Genomic DNA, 17,943 nt, shown 5'->3' on the forward strand with positions numbered 1-17,943 from the left:
ATGGCTAACGCTATCCAAGCTGCTCAGCTGCAGGCAGAAGAGGAGATGAAGGGACTACTTAAAGCAGCATACTTTCTTGCAGAAAATTATCTGGCCAATTCAAATTTCAACAATCTTGTGAAATTTATGAAAGACATGGATTGTCCATTTATTTCAACCAAATGAAGACAGATTCATCAAACTATGGAAGCTATCTTAACGAGAAAGGAATATCAGATATGCAACAAGCTAATGCAAGTACACAGGTTGATGATCATGATAAGGCTGTCCTAAAAAGTTGAGTGTTTTCCTTTGTGCTAGATGAGGCCACAGACATAAGTAATAGCAAAAGACTGATTGCATATGTGAGGTATATAAATAACAACAAAATTCAAACAAAATGGTTCAGAAACTCTGAAATTATGGATGGAAGAGCTGAGACAGCTGATGACAGAGAAAAATTTAGATGGTAGAAAACTTGTTGCAGTTTGTACAGATGGTGCTGCCATTATGACAGGATGCTGCAATGGAGTTGTTCAAAAACTCAGAGAGGAATTCAATTCAGAACTGGTGGGAATTCACTGTACAGCTCATCATCTGTCTCTTTCTGCCAGTGATGCAGCCAGATCTGTTGAACAGGTGAAAAAGTTTTAGCCTGATTTCAGCAGATTTTTGCATGGTACAAGATGATTAAGTTTAAGATTTTTTGCCCTGCTACCATCTCAATCTGGGTCTTAGCGCTGGTGTTAAATGTGCTTATGGGTTCCCTGTTTAAGCCACTTAAGGCGGTGAGCATACACAGTCTCCCTTGGGAGGCTGTGCTGCTAATCGCTTTGGCATTAGTCAAACATGTTGGGGACCTTCTGGCCCTTCAGTCAGTAACTCCTGTGTAGAGTTCGGACTATGCCTGCCAAAGGCCATCTTGAGCCCAGTGAAGGTTATGTGCCCAAAGTGCTGGCAACCCACTTAGGGCTCAGGTTGTTACCCTACAAGCATTCTCCCTTTGAGTCAGCTAAGGTGGTTTTCACACTGGGCACGTTTGCTGTGGTCCGAATCCGAGGCAATTGTTCCCGGTGCCCCCTGCAGTGTTGGTCTGGTTTCACACTCACTTGATTCTATCGAACCCCGGTCTGCGTTCATCTTACGTCATCACAAACACACATGGAGAACACAATACGACTCATCATACTTTTTGTTTTTTTGTTATTTTGGTGCCATTATGCACAGCAGAGTGAACGACAGCTGCATATGTGTGCGCTTCATGGCGTAACTCATCAGATGTCCAGGGGAAGGCTTTTGAGGAGACAGCTGATTGCAAGGAATTAATTTGCATCTTTGTTTACACTGCACGCTTACGCTGATGTCCAAGGTGAAGTTATCGCCACTGTCATCTCCTATTATACCCTATATTTATTAGTCGAAACTAATGATGTCGTCATCGGCTAAAACGCATACGCAGGCTACTTTACTTCCTGAACGAGTGTGCACCCGAGTCCCAGTTGCTTTCACATTCACACAAATTGCTACAGTTCCATTGCAACCGAACTCAGACCACCTCCTACAGGTAGTCTCGGGTTCGGTACCATGGTGTGCTCCCCAGTCTGCATGACAGCTTTCACATTACCAATTTTTCATGCGAACCGTGCTCTGTTTTGAACTAAACGAACCCTTCGAAAGAGACCACGCAGGCTATGTTCAGTAGGGCATTACACATGTACATTCAGAACAACTATTGTGCTTGCATATGACTAGCAAGGCACACAGTGTCCCAAAGGCATAAAAGCCCATTCTACCAGGAGTATGGCCTCCTCCTAGGCATGGGCAAAAGGCGTGTCATATTAAAAGCCATGGTCTCCCAATTCCCACTGTTGTGAATGAGAGCATGTGTACAATGTTTCATTACCCTGATAGCTAGTATCATTGTACCAAAATCAGTGTTTCACTACCCTGTCGTGCCAAAGTCTTGGCCGTGTGATCCCTTTGCTCCCCATCTCCCGCTAACCGCGAATATGTGTTGGGACATTGCTCCACTACCCAACATGGCTAGTGTCTCTATCTTGGCATCGAGCCATTGGTTTATTTTTTCACCTCCCTTCCTATTTCTCAATATGAATGTGTGGCTATAACAATGCTTTTGAATACCCTATTAACCCAGCTCTCGGTTCCCACCTCTATATATCAGTGGATCACCAACTTTCTGACAGATAGGCAGCAGTTAGTGAGACTGGGGTAATTCACTTCCAGCACATGTACAGTCAGCACTGGTGCCCCCCAGGGATGTGTGCTCTCCCCACTACTCTTCTCCCTGAACACAAATGACTGCACCGCCAAGGACCCCTCTGTCAAGCTCCTGAAGTTTGCAGATGAAACTACAGTCATCGGCCTCATCCAAGATGACGACGAGTCTCCATGCAGAAGGGAGGTTGAACAGCTGGCTCACTGGTGCAGTCAAAACAACCTGGAGCTGAACACGCTGAAAACAGTGGTGATGATAGTGGACTTTAGGAGGAACACCCCAGCATCGACCCCGCTCACCATTCTAAACAGCACTGTGACAGCAGTGGAGTCACTCAGGTTCCTGGGCACTCACAGGACCCGAAGTGGGAGACCCACATTGACTCCATTGCGAAAAAGGCCCAGCAGAGGTTATACTTCCTTCGCCAGCTGAGGAAGTTCAAGCTGCCATAGGTGCTGCTGATCCAGTTCTACTCAGCAGTCATTGAGTCTGTCCTCTACTCTTCAGTAACTGTGTGGTTTGGTTCAGCTACCAAATCAGACATCAGAAGACTTCAAAGGATAGTCCGGACTGCTGAGCAGATTACTGGTTCTCACCTACCAACCCTCCAAGAACTGTACACCTCCAGAGTGAGGAAAAGGGCTGAAAAAATCACTTTGGACCCCATTCACCCAGCACATTACCTTTTTGAACTGTTGCCCTCTGGCCGCTGCTACAAACCACTGAGCACCAGAACCATCAGGCACAAGAACAGTTTCTTCCCTCAGGCCATTCATCTTATGAACAGTTAAAACTGCCCCCAATACTCTCCATTGTGGCAATACAATCATGTGCATATTCAACTATACATTAATATTTATAGTCCATTTATATTTATATATATATATGTGTCTTCTGCACAATACATTAAATCACATTACACATGTATATCTGTATATAACATATAGCATTATTGTCCTACTGTAGTTTCCTCTATATATTTATCTGTTGTATCTTATTTTTTATTCTTATTTCACTGTTTACGTATATATGTTTATATGTATATTTCAAATGTTTGTATGTATATGTTGTATATGTATATATTTTTTTTATTCTCTTTGCACTGGAAGCTTCTGTCAAAGTGACAAATTCCTTGTATGTGTAAGCACACTTGGCAATAAAGCTGATTCTGATTCTGATTCCTATAATGGCAAGTAGGCATTGCACATCAGGGCTACGGCGTTATGGTATATGGCTCCCATGGAGTCCGCTTCTGATGCAGCATCGAAGTTACCTTATTGAAATGGAACATCTCAGTTACTTTGTGTTACTTTGGTTCCCTGAAAAGTGGGAGCGAGATGCTGTGTAGCGTCAGCTTCTGATGCAGCATCTCATTCCATCCTTTTAGTTGTCATGGTCCTGTCACTCTGTCAGTCTTGTGCTTCCTTGTCTGTCTTTGTGTGAGCGCACAGTTTCGGTTGTATTTCCTGCCATGCGTGCTTCGGTCTGTCTTGTTTCATGACAGGAGCACGGTGTCTGGATCCTGACTTCCTGTCTGGTTCAGTTTCGGTCCGTGTCATGATCTGGACCCTCGTGCTCCATGTTTGTCTGTTATTGATGTGGGTGCATCACACTTATGTCATCTTGGCAGCATGCACTCGCGTCAATAGTTTGTCTGTCTCTCGTGGGTCACAAGTTGTCTACATGTTGTGCTGGGGTTTGGTCACTTTGGTCTGAGGTATCGGGTGTGTGTGTGGGTGAACTCTCGCACAGGTGTCCTGTCTTGTTTTTGTCACCTGCTGCGTGCATCGCATGGTAGTTGCCTCATGATGTACGATCAGGTTTCGTTTAGTGTGAATGCATGGCATCGCTTTGTTTGGCATTGTTACGCATTTTCTCGTCTTGTTTGTTGGTTAGCATGGGTGTATATTGCCTTATTGTCTTGCCGATATGCGCTCATGCCATTCGGGTGTTTTGTCTTGTGAGAGCAGGTGACTTTGTTTTGTTTCTGTATCGCCACATGTCTCTCTGTCTTACGTCGTACCCTGCCTCCTTGTTTGCTTATTGTTAGTTCATTTGCCTCACCTGTCCCCTGTTAACCCATTTGATTTCTCTCCCTATTTTAGTCTCCTTGTGTTTGCTGTCCAGTACCAGTTCGTCTTGTTTCCAGTCTTGTGTGCTGTTGTATCCAGTCAGTCTTTAATGTTTGATTCTGTCCTTCTTGTTCATCTGTTGGTACTGTTTTTTATTCCCATCCTTACCTCAGTCTGGTCGGTCCAGCACTCCCGGCCACGTAGGCCATTCCCCAGTCACTGCCTGTGCTCACAATCATGAAGGCTATTCCCCCATCACTGCCAGTGCCCACAACCACAGAGGTCATTCCCCAGTTGCTGCCAGCACTCCCGGTCATGGAGGCCATTCCCCTGTCACTGCCTGTGCTCACAGCCACGAAGGCTGTTCCCCTGTCCCTCCAGTGCTCATGACCAAGGAGGTCCTTACCCAGTCACTGCCAGTACTCACGACCAAGAAGACCATTCTCCAGTCTCTGACAGTGTTCACGGCCATGGAGGTCGTTCCCCTGCCACGGCCAGTGCCTGAGCCTTCCTCAACTCCACCCCCTGAGCCATTCCCTCCAGAACTCTGTCCAGCGGCTGCAGCCCAGTTCTCTGACCTCTGTCCAGCGGCCTCCACACAGTCCTCTGACCCCTGTCCAGTGGCCGCCATCCAGTGCTCTGTCCCCTCTGCCCTGAGGCCTCCTCCCAGGCCGCCAGACCCCATCTCTGCCCTGAGGTCTCCTCCCAGGACGCCAGACCCTGCCGCCACCCTGAGGCCTCCACCCAGGCTGCCAGACCCTGCCTCCACCCTGAGGCCTCCCCCCAGGCTGCCAGATCACGCCCCTTTCCTTAAGTTCCCTCCCTGGTTTCCCTGCCTTCCCTATCTTTCTGTTGTGTTTTCTGTTTTCTGTTAGTGCTCGTTTTGGCTGTCTTGTATATTGTTTGATGTTCCTGTTCTGGTACGCCAGGAGGGGGTCCCTTTAGGAGGGGTACTGTCATGGTCCTGTCAGTCTGTCAGTCTGGGTTTTTGTCTGACAGGACCATGGCATCATCGTCCCATGTCTGTCTTGTGTTTCGTTGTCTGTCTTTGTGTGAGCGCACAGTTTCGGTTGTATTTCCTGCTGTGCGCTCTTTGGTCTGTCTTGTTTCATGTCGGGAGCACGGTATCTGGATCCTGACTTCCTGTCTGGTTTGGTTTCCGTCTGTGTTGGGATTCGGACACTCATGCTCCATGTCTGTTATTGACATGGGTGCATCATGCTTATGTCATCTTGGCAGTGTTGGGCCTCATGTATTCAGATAGAAGACAAAGGCAGGCCTAAGACAGTCGTAAAAACCTAACTCAAGCCCCCACATTCCAAGTCGTAAATTATACTGATAAAAATCATGCCAAAATCAAACAAAGGGAGTCCAAAACAGACTGTAAATCCCATGAAGCCTTTCTCACTAAAGGATCGAACTCTGAACTCCTATTGGATGAGGCACACAACAGAGCATCCCTCAAACATGACATCATCAGGAGTTGAAATACCTCTGAAATGCTTCCAGGATTTGCTTCCAGCAACTTTGTTCGTCCTGTATAGATGCAGTTCATCGCTGCTCTCAGGTGCAACCTCGTGGCACAAGGAAGTAACGTCCAACTTGAAACTGTGGCCATACAATCTCCATCTCGCTGGATGAGTTGAGATTACTCTGTGTTCAACCGAACACTCTAACGGATCCGAAGGAGACTGCCGAGCAATTCGCATCTTCATCCGTTTGCCTACAGAAGTGAAGAGATTAAAGATTTCTCTTCCATCTTCAATCAAGTCGACATTTCTGAGTTCTCCACCAGCCCACCGAGAATCAACAGCCGTACCACCTGCCGACAGAGTGAGGAAACGGCCTCCCGTCATCACCCGAGCCTCAAGGAACCGGGTCAGAGTTAAAGGACGGAGGAAAACACATTCTACCTGTGTCCTCATGCGATTCAAGTAAGAGGTTTACATCTGGGCAGAAATAGAATATTATAGTGTGTTATTCTTGTGTTTCAAGGTTTTTGCTTGTACAGTTTACGGACCGCCATGTCCGCTCATTATTAATACTCAGGGTATTAATTATCACAAATTTGTTTTGCTGTATTGTGGTCCAACCAAATTGGACTGTTGTGCAATTTCACCATCGCGGGTGAGACAGGTAAACTGAGTTCATCCATTTAAGAGTCAAATAACGCGGGACTGTTTACGAGCCGTCCACCGCATCTCTGAGCAATGAACTAACAGCTGCTTTCTCTCCCATGATCGCGAAATCGGCTTTAGGGCCGTCACTTCTCTCTCTCTCGTACTAAACACACACACACACACACACACACACACACACACACACACACACACACACACACATGCTAGCATATAGCTCCCCTGTTAGTTTAGGATTTCCTTGATTTATTTTTGGATTATATTCGGATAGTATTGGCTGTGTTCACTGGCTGGTGAACCAAATTCTACCGCTTGTTTTGTCAGTTCCTTTGTGTGTCCGCTCATTTCCACTCTCATGTGGTATCAGCTCCATTTTGGATTTAACCCTCCATTTTGAACCTGATCCTCCATTTTGATTCCTTTGTTACCACATCTAGACACACACACACACACACACACACACACACACACACACTAGCATATAGCTCCACTGTTAGTTTAGGATTTCCTTGATTTTATTTTTGGATTATATTCGGATAGTATTGGCTGTGTTCACTACTGCTTGATTATAATAAATCTTGTTATATTATAATAAGTACTCCTGTTTGTTTTTGTTTGAATATTGTGTTGAAGCCAACCTCTGCCACGTGAAGAACTCCCAAGTTACCTCAGAGTACTATTATTTTATTGGTGTTAGAAACTAACTGTAACTAGATTACTATTAGATTTGTATACCAATAATTTAACTAGTTTTTCCCCTTTTTGATTATTTTGATTAACAGTTAAGATACTCAACCTACAGGGTAGATTTTGTTTTGAGACTCAATCAGTAACTTGCTATCATTTTTCTCTTTTCAAAGAGTGGTGCCCCGAGAATAGAATTTAATGAGTTAAATTTTATTTAATTACTATTTAATTATTTAAGTGTTATTTGATTATTCCATAATTAATAACAATTAATTATTGATTATTTCTGATAGTAAAACTGATTTAAACAACCAGTAGCACCTACAGCAGCATGCACTTGCGTCAGTAATTTGTCTCTTGTGAACACGGGTGCGCGTTATGCCCTGGTGCGAGTTTTCCCCCTTGTGGGAGTTTGAGTTTCCCTTAAATTTTTTGTATTTAATACATTCCCTGTTTTTTACCTCTGCGTTTGGGTCCTGTCTCTGCATCCTTGACACAAAGTAACCAAAACATTCCCAAGCATCAGATCTGTATCTTTTTTGTTGTTGTTTGAATCTATTTTTGGCATTATGGGTTACGTTTGTCATTTAATTCACTGTTACATCTGTCAAACTAGATCGATATGAACATTGAAACCAATTTTTTTTCACAATTAACCACCAGATGGTGCCATAAACGTTAAACTTACATACCATAAGTTTTTTTTGCTTTTCAGCTTGAACAGAGAGTGAAACAGGAGCAGTCAAATGTTTTGTATCATATTTGATACATACAGCATTATAGGGTTAAGAAATCCTGAATGGAAACGCTTGACATGCGAATAAACTATCAAAATTTGCTTAAAATTTAATGCACTAGAAGGAAGTGGATTTCGAGAGTTTTGCATTAGTTAAAATGTGCATTAAGGTGATGGAAACAGTTTATTTGCAAAAAGATGACATGTTTTGACCATTTGTGCACATCCTATGAGAGTGATGAGATTGATTGTGACTGGCCCAACAAAGGAAAAAACCTTAGCACAGACTTCTTCTAACATAGCACTTAACAATCGCAAGTGTTTAACCCACAGCTGATTTTTAAAATGGGTTCTCACAATCTGCCAGAACAGTTCTGAGCACGGCGCTCCCAGGTATAGCTGGCGGCGTGTGGGCATCGCAGCCATTTCAGCCCTCATTATATGAGGTATTACACTTATTCTGCAGCGTCTCCTGGCAGCATTTCACAAAACAAGGTACTATTGCTCCAATCGTGCAAATAAAAGCAAGGAGGCTATTTAGCTGCTCCATTATGACAAGGCGGTTCTCTCAAGATAATGTGCATGATGTAGTGGTTGGAAATGCACAACGATTCGTATTTTCTTTAGTCTTCATTTTTGAAATGCCCTTAGAAAATGCAAAACATTTAAATGGAAATCCAGCTAATGAAAGTGGTACTATTGTTATTGTAGTTTGCTTTTAACCTACAAAAAGATTAAGATGTCGAGTAATGTCCCCACAGATTCCTGATTGTGGAAAACTGCTTCTCTACTTAGCCTTCCTAAGGATCCCAAAGTTAGGAACGAGTGGCTTAAATGTATTTTAACTAAGTTTCTGAACACGTAAATGTGGGGCAATACCAGAGCTATTCAGCTTCATCAACAATTGGGCCAAATGAAAATGTTCTTCAAGGCATGCAGGCCTAGCCAGCAAGAAACTTCTATCTACAGATAACAGTCCTGCGATATACAGGTGCATCTCAATAAATTAGAATGTCATGGAAAAGTTCATTTATTTCAGAAATTCAACTCAAATTGTGAAACTCGTGTATTAAATAAATTCAATGCACACAGACTGAAGTAGTTTAAGTCTTTGGTTCTTTTAATTGTGACGATTTTGGCTCACATTTAACAAAAACCCACCAATTCACTATCTCAAAAAATTAGAATACATCATAAGACCAATAAAAAGAACATTTTTAGTGAATTGTTGGCCTTCTGGAAAGTATGTTCATTTATTGTATATGTACTCAATACTTGGTAGGGGCTCCTTTTGCTTTAATTACTGCCTCAATTCGGCGTGGCATGGAGGTGATCAGTTTGTGGCACTGCTGAGGTGGTATGGAAGCCCAGGTTTCTTTGACAGTGGCCTTCAGCTCATCTGCATTTTTTGGTCTCTTGTTTCTCATTTTCCTCTTGACAATACCCCATAGATTCTCTATGGGGTTTAGGTCTGGTGAGTTTGCTGGCCAGTCAAGCACACCAACACCATGGTCATTTAACCAACTTTTGGTGCTTTTGGCAGTGTGGGCAGGTGCCAAATCCTGCTAGAAAATGAAATCAGCATCTTTAAAAAGCTGGTCAGCAGAAGGAAGCATGAAGTGCTCCAAAATTTCTTGGTAAACGGGTGCAGTGACTTTGGTTTTCAAAAAACACAATGGACCAACACCAGCAGATGGCATTGCACCCCAAATCATCACAGACTGTGGAAACTTAACACTGGACTTCAAGCAACTTGGGCTATGAGCTTCTCCACCCTTCCTCCAGACTCTAGGACCTTGGTTTCCAAATGAAATACAAAACTTGCTCTCATCTGAAAAGAGGACTTTGGACCACTGGGCAACAGTCCAGTTCTTCTTCTCCTTAGCCCAGGTAAGACGCCTCTGACGTTGTCTGTGGTTCAGGAGTGGCTTAACAAGAGGAATACGACAACTGTAGCCAAATTCCTTGACATGTCTGTGTGTGGTGGCTCTTGATGCCTTGACCCCAGCCTCAGTCCATTCCTTGTGAAGTTCACCCAAATTCTTGAATTGATTTTGCTTGACAATCATAAGGCTGCGGTTCTCTCGGTTGGTTGTGCATCTTTTTCTTCCACACTTTTTCCTTCCACTCAACTTTCTGTTAACATGCTTGGATACAGCACTCTGTGAACAGCCAGCTTCTTTGGCAATGAATGTTTGTGGCTTACCCTCCTTGTGAAGGGTGTCAATGATTGTCTTCTGGACAACTGTCAGATCAGCAGTCTTCCCCATGATTGTGTAGCTTAGTGAACCAAACTGAGAGACCATTTTGAAGGCTCAGGAAAACTTTGCAGGTGTTTTGAGTTGATTAGCTGATTGGCATGTCACCATATTCTAATTTTTTGAGATAGTGAATTGGTGGGTTTTTGTTAAATGTGAGCCAAAATCGTCACAATTAAAAGAACCAAAGACTTAAACTACTTCAGTCTGTATGCATTGAATTTATTTAATACACGAGTTTCACAATTTGAGTTGAATTACTGAAATAAATGAACTTTTCCACGACACTCTAATTTATTGAGATGCACCTGTAATATAAGATTTCTTTACTTTATAAATAAAATATCTGTGTTAGCTTTCATCGTATTAAGTCATGATCATTTCCACCTAGCAGGAAATTCTGAAAATGTACAGTTAACTTGAGACAAAACATACAAAATCATCAATAAAGTTCTTTCAATAATGGTAATTCAGACTGATGATGTGTAGATGCAAGAGCGGATCATTCTAAATGCCTTCAGTCATTTTGACAGCTAGAAAACATCATGGTTACTTGTGTAAACTCCGTTCCCTGATGGAGGGAACAAGACGTTGTGTTGATGTAGTGACACTAGGGGTCACTCTTGGGAGCCGAGACACCTCTGGTCTTTGATAAAAGGCCAATGAAAATTGCCGAGTGGTATTTGCATGCCACTCCCCCGGACATATGGGTATAAAAGGAGCTGGTATGCAAGCACTCATTCAGGTTTTATGCTGAGGAGCTGATATAAGGTCCGGCCATTTCAGCGGGTAGTTCAGCGTTGTGGCAGGAGGTACACAACGTCTCGTTCCCTCCATCAGGGAAGGGAGGTCACACAAGTAACCATGACGTTCCGTATCTGTCACTCACTCGACATTGTGTCGATGTAGTGACACTAGGGGTCCCTATACGAAACGCCACAATTGGCTGAACTGTGTTACGTGAACTGGCGGCGTGTGGTGGGCAGACTACTGTGTACCTCATAGCCAGCAAACCAGGTCGACACGTAACCTCCCCCAACATAGTTATGAGTGTCGAATGGCCCTTTTTGGGGACAAGTTGACTACCCAAAAGATAGAGACAGGCTTAACCCAGTCGTGGCCTCTTTTCCCCTTCTTTTTTTTCCACTCCCTAAAAAAGAAGGGGGATTATCCGACTGGGCCGCCAGGTCTAGTCGGGGGGTGTCCCTCCCAAGGGGAAGACACCGCGGAGACCACACCTCGCCCAAAGAGAGGGGGGGATATTTAAGTGGAAAATATGCCACATGGTCTTTCCAACCATGTGGAGAGTCTTCAAGGTAGATCCTGCCCAATGGGGGAGGAGTTACTACAAACATGGAGACTGGGGCAGAGGGGCTCTGCCCAAGGAAGATGCAGTTTGCCAACAGGGAAACAAATTAGCGGAAGATATATATCGCATGGGGTTAGCCTTACAGGGAACCGCCACATGTGGAGCACCTACCCCAGAACAGGACTCTTAGTTTGCACGTGTACTGGGCCGGCAGCGAGTCTCTCCGAAAACTCGACTGCCACAGGGCTCCGAGGAAGTCAACCAGGGAACAAAGTTTGTGAACACTACTGGGAATTAATGGTGCATGTCTTCAGCTCCAAGGGAGGTGGAAGGCACTATGTGCAAGCGATACACCCGGCCAGCTATCCCGGGCTTATCCGCTTGTGTTGTGTGCCACTACCTGGGATGAAACCGGTTCCACCTGGAGATTGTAGAACCTTGCACAGGTGTTGGGTGTTGCCCAGCCTGCTGCTCTGCAAATGTCTGTTAGAGAGGCACCCCTGGCCAGGGCCCAGGGAGCTGCTACACCCCTGGTAGAGTGGGCTTGTAGCCCTACTGGGGACGGCATGTCCTGGGCGAAATATGCCATAGTTATGGCATCAATGAGCCAGTGGGTGATCCTCTGCTTGGAGACAGCGCTTCCTTTCCGCTGTGCACCAAAGCAGACAAAGAGCTGCTCAGAGATTCTAAAGTTCTGCGTACGATCCATATAGATGCGTAAAGCGCACACCGGACACAGCAACGACAGGGCTGGGTCTGCCTCCTCCTGGGGCAGTGCTTGCAGGTTCACCACCTGGTCCCTAAAAGGGGTGGTGGGAACCTTGGGCACATAGCCCGGTCGGGGTCTCAGGATCACATGAGAGTATCCCGGACTGAACTCCAGGCAAGTTTCGCTGACAGAGAATGCTTGCAGGTCACCTATCCTCTTGATGGAAGTGAGCGCAGTCAGGAGGACAGTCTTCAAGGAGAGTGCCTTAAGCTCGGCTGACTGCAAAGGCTCAAAGGGGGCTCTCTGTAGACCCTGAAGAACTACAGAGAGGTCCCATGAGGGAACAAGGTGCGGTCTGGAGGGATTCAGCCCCCTGGCACCTCTTAGGAACCTGATGATTAGGTCGTGCTTCCCTAAGGACTTACCATCGACTGCGTCGTGGTGTGCTGCTATGGCAGCAACGTACACCTTCAAGGTGGAAGGGGACAGCTTCCCTTCCAACCTCTCCTGCAGGAAGGAAAGCACTGATCCGACTGCACATCTCTGGGGGTCTTCCCGACGGGAAGAACACCACTTAGCGAACAGATGCCACTTAAAGGCATACAGGCGCCTCGTAGAGGGGGCCCTAGCCTGAGTGATCATGTCTACCACCGCAGTCCCGTCCAGGGGCCAGACATGGAGATTCCAGAGGTCTGGGCGCGGGTGCCAGATGGTGCCTCGTCCCTGAGAAAGAAGATCCTTCCTCAGGGGAATTCGCCAGGGGGGGCTGTCGTGAGGAGCGTGAGGTCCGAGAACCACGCCTGGGCGAGCCAGTAGGGTGCTACCGGGACGACCTGCTCCTCATCCTCCCTGACCTTGCACAGGGTCTGTGCAAGTAGGCTCACTGAGGGAAAACGCATATTTGCGCATGCCAGGGGGCCAGCTGTGTGCCAGCACATTTATGCTGAGGGGGTCTCGGTCAGGGCGTACCAGAGCGGGCAGTGGGGAGGATTCTTGGGAGGTGAACAGGTGCACCTGTGCCTGTTGAATCGACTTCAAATCAGCTGGACCACCTGAGGGTGGAGTCTCCACTCTCCCCTGAGGGTAACCTGTCGTGACAGCGCGTTCACTGTAGTGTTGAGGTTGCACGGGATGTGAGTGGCTTGCAGCGACTTAAAGTGCTGCTGACTCAAGAGGAGGAGACGGCGGGCGAGTTGTGACATACAACGAGAGTGCAGACTGCCTTGGCGGTTGACATATGCTACCGTTGTCATGCTGTCTGTCTGAACTAACATGTGCTTGCCCTGGATCAACTGCCGAAACCTCCACAGGGCGAGCAGAATTGCCAACAACAAGAGGCAGTTGATGTGCCAATGCAGTCGCGGACCCGTCCAGAGGCCGGCGGCTGCGTGCCCATTGCAAACAGCATCCCAGCCCATTTTGGAGGCATCTGTCATGACCACGACACGCCTGGAGACCACTTCTAAAGGAACATCTGCTCGTAGAAATGAGAGGTCGGTCCAAGGGCTGAGTCCTGTGGCGCCATGCCCATCTTGGGACTCGAGTCTGGAGCCAGTGCTGAAACAGCCTCATATGCATCAACCCGAGTGGGGTGGCCACCGCCGAGGACGCCATATGCCCCAGGAGCCTCTGAAAAAGTTTCAGTGGGACTACTGTTCTCTGTTTGAACACCTTCAAACAGGCCAGCACCGACTGGGCGTGCTTGTTCGTAAGGCACGCCATCAAGGAGACTGAGTCCAACTCCAATCCAAGAAAAGAGATGCTCTGAACTGGGAGGAGCTTGCTCTTTTCCCAGTTGACCCGAAGCCCTAGTCGGCTGAGGTGTGAGAGCACCAGGTCCCTGTGTGCGCACAACATGTCTCGAGAGTGATCTAGGATTAGCCAGTCGTCAAGATAGTTGAGAATGTGAAGGAGACAGGGACAGGCCGAAAGGGAGGACTTTGTACTGATACGCCTGACCCTCAAACGTGAACCGCAGGAAGGGTCTGTGTCGAGGAAGGATCGAGACGTGGAAGTACGCATCCTTCGGGTCTACCGCCGCGAACCAATCTTGATGCCGGACGCTCGCCATCTTGAACGGGAGTCTGTGTAAAGCCTAGTTCAGTACTCACAGGTCCAAGATTGGCCGCAACCCACCGCCTTTTTTTGGTACGATGAGGTAGGGGCTGAAAAACCCCTTCTTCATCTCAGCTGGAGGGACAGGTTCTATCGCGCCCTTCCGTAGGAGGGTAGCGATCTCCGCTCAAGGTAGCAGTGTTTTCGTCCTTCACCAAGGTGAAGTGGACACCGCTGAACCTGGGCGGATGCCTGACGAAGTGAATCGTGTAGCCGAGTCAGACGGTCCGGACCAGCCCTCGCAACGGATTGGAAAGCGCAAGCCATGCGTCCAAGTTCCACGCAAGGGGGACCAAAGTGACAATGTCATCAGACGTACCGGCAGATGGGGCCTCGCGGCGGGGCTGAGCTCGAGATGCCACACCACGTCGTGGCCGTGCTGAGTCTAAGGACATCGAAGCACTTACCTGGCTTCTTGTGACCACCCCCGGATCAGCCTGGGACAGGGGAGGAAGAGGCCTGTCCTCGTGACCCGTGGAGACTGTCACATCGAGGGCGGATTTGTGCCACAGCTGGGCGCTCAGGGGCAGGAGACCGCTGTTGGAGCGCCAAACCTGCCAAATAGAGTGGTGGACGGTGGTCGTGATGACAGCTGTGCACAACGGATACATGACCAGGGAACAAGAAAACCGCTCTTGCTGAGCTCTTGAGTACTGCAGCCGCTTGGGCATGCAGCACAATTAAATGCAAAAGGTAACAAAAAGATGGAGAGATCGGCTTACCAGCTCCAGAGCAGTGGGTTTCGTTGTCCCTGGGTTGCCCGTTTCAAGGGCGCTTTGAAGCCTTTCACGGGTTCTGGGCGGCCGTGAGACGGGTGGCGTCTGCATCCTGCGGTGGGCACCATGCTGGGGCCAGGCCGAAGGGGCGGGTTGCGGCGGAGCCGGTGCAGTCACCGCAGGGGGACGCTCTTGGTGACGAGTAGACGGGGTGCGGGATCTTGAGCCGCGCTGGGGCAGGATATGCCGGCTAGCATCTGTCTATTGCTCCACCATCGAGAACTGCTGGGCAAAGTTCTCGACGGTGTCGCCAAATAGGCCCGCCTGAGAAATGGGGCAGCAAGGAACCATGTCTTGTCGGCCTCGCCCATCTCGACCAGGTTGAGCCAAAGGTGGCGCTCCTGGACCACTAGCGTGGCCATCGTCCGCCCGAGAGACCGCGCCGTGACCTACGTCGCTCGGATAGTGAGGTCGGTCGCCGAGCGCAGTTCCTGCATCAATCCCGGGGTGGAACTACCCTCGTGCAGTTCCTTTAGCACCTTGGCGGAATTGCAGGAGAGCCACGGCGTGCAGGGCGGAGGCAGCTTGTCCAGCGGCACCGTAGGCCTTGGCCATCAGAGACGACATAAACCTACAGGCCTTGGACAGGGGCTTTGGGCACCCACACCAGGTGGCGGTGCTCTGCGGGCATAGCGCCTTTATCCACCGGGTGATTGCCGAATAGCCCTTGGCCGCCCCATCATCGAGGGTAGTGAGGGCAGGGAAGCTGAAAAGATCAGGACCGGGCAGTAAAAAGTGCCTCCCACGACCTTGTCAGCTCTTCATGCACTTCCAGGAAGAAAGGAACGGGGGCAGGGCGTGGCTTTGAGCGGTGCCACGAGCCCGGGAACCAATCACCGAGCCGCGAGGGTTCAGGGAGAGCAGAGGGTTCCACTCTAGCCGATGCTCGTGGCTGCCCGAGAAAGCATGTCATCATCTCCTTGTCAGCCTGTGACTGGGCAATCGTCCCCGAAGGGAGGAGCCCAGCTGAAGCTTCCGACTGGACGAGCCCGCTCTCCGATGCTGCGCTCGAGAGCTCATCACTTTCGCGGGCTCCGAATAAGAGGTTGAACTCACCGTGAGACGAGTCGGCGGACTCATCCGGAAGCCCGATCGGGGCAGACGAGCGTGCTGGGGAATGGGAGGTCCGTGGGGGGATATCTGGCGGAAGCAGTCCCATTGGGGTCCCCAAATCACCCCCAGTGCTAGCCACGCTGGCCTCATACCCGTGGGTAAAAGGACCGAGGCGGGGAGCCTCTGGGGTGGCTTGCTTTCTTTCGAAGGCGAGCCGCGACCGCAACGTTGCGATGGACATGTCCTCGCAATGAGAACATGACCATCCACAAACGATGTCTCCACGTGAGCAGTTCCCAGACATGAAAGACAGTGATCGTGACCGTCAGAAGGCGAGAGATAATGAGCGTAACCAGGAATAACACACAATCGGAAAAGCATCTTTAGAAAGATGAGTCTTTAAAAAGACATTCCGTGTGTGCCGCTCTTTTAGAGAAATATACTCTTTTAGAGAAATATACTCTTTTATTTCTGCCAAAGCGCCCAGGGGCATTCTCTGCAGTGCACCAGTGCAGAGGGGGGAGAAGCCGCTGAAATGCGCCGTCAGATCCAGCAGAGGTGAATGAACAGTTATGGGAATTCAGCTCAGTGAGCATGTCCGTTCGGCTCCGAAGAGAAAATCTGAATGAGTGGTTGCATACCAGCTCCTTTTATACCCGTATGTCCAGGGGAGTGGCATGCAAATACCACTCGCCAATTTTCATTGGCCTTTTATCAAAGACCAGAGGTGTCTCGGGCTCCCAAGAGTGACCCCTAATGTCACTACATCGACACAACGTCGAGTGAGTGACAGATAGGGAACTAATATATCTGGTCGATTGCATTTCTCTACTTTTAAAACATGCCCACAGTATGTGATGTTAGGGATTAGTTATGATAAAAGGTGAGAAAATTATGTTTTAAAACACACCGACGAAGACAGGACCGGAAGGAGATGTGAGTGAAGATTTGGGTGGAGAAACGAGAGATTTCAAGTGATGTCCAATGGAATAATTCATGAAATACTATTTATTAAATCAGCTGACAAGAGAGCATGGCCATCAGGTGAAGATAATATTGGGAGAGAAAAATACAAATCCACACAGAGCTTGGCATGAGCACTTGGCACAGATGTTGACTTGAAGTTTGTTATAGAATGATTTAACTTTTGACTTTACAAATTGAACGTTTTCATAAAGAAATACATAATTGCTTACCAAATGTTGAATTTTTTTTATGTAAGAACAACACAGCACAGTGTGCAATGAAAGACAATCGTGTAGTATACTCTAGTGAGGTTGCTAACTGCCTTATATTAGCCAGACCCAGGATGTCCCATATTTGGCCAAAATTTATGTCAGGATGCCCATTGTCCAGTATTTACATGACATAAAGCTATTAATGAACTATTAATGGACTGAGTGCTTTCAGGGGATTTTGTAAATCGCTTGCTTTTATTCTTGGGAAAAAAAAAATTGTTTCACGAGTGTTGGCAGGGGGAGTTTGCACCTCAAAACAGTGGCTATGTATATTGATGTCTTAAAGAGAACATGAGACAAAAAAGTGACAGAGGGCCAGAGACAGGGTTGGAAAAGGCCATTTAATACTATGTTAAGTTTTTGCGCAAAATCCTAAAGGAATATTGTAAAGGGAAAAATGCATGACATGACCCCTTTAAGCTACTAGTAAGTATGCTTTATGGACAGAGAAGGTACAAATACATTCCAGCTGACATGTAAAGGGTACAGTGGGTGTGCCTTTCAGGATGCTGCTCCAGTGAGAAGCTGTTGTACTTCTGTTGTGCTTTGCAGATTTTTTCTGACGGTGTAGGGATGCATGGTATGACAGTATATACCATTCAATGTGTCTACCTCTAGAGATTTTGCTGTACTATAA

Source organism: Myxocyprinus asiaticus, chromosome 25, assembly GCF_019703515.2.
Source record: "Myxocyprinus asiaticus isolate MX2 ecotype Aquarium Trade chromosome 25, UBuf_Myxa_2, whole genome shotgun sequence".
Lineage (NCBI taxonomy): Eukaryota > Metazoa > Chordata > Actinopteri > Cypriniformes > Catostomidae > Myxocyprinus > Myxocyprinus asiaticus.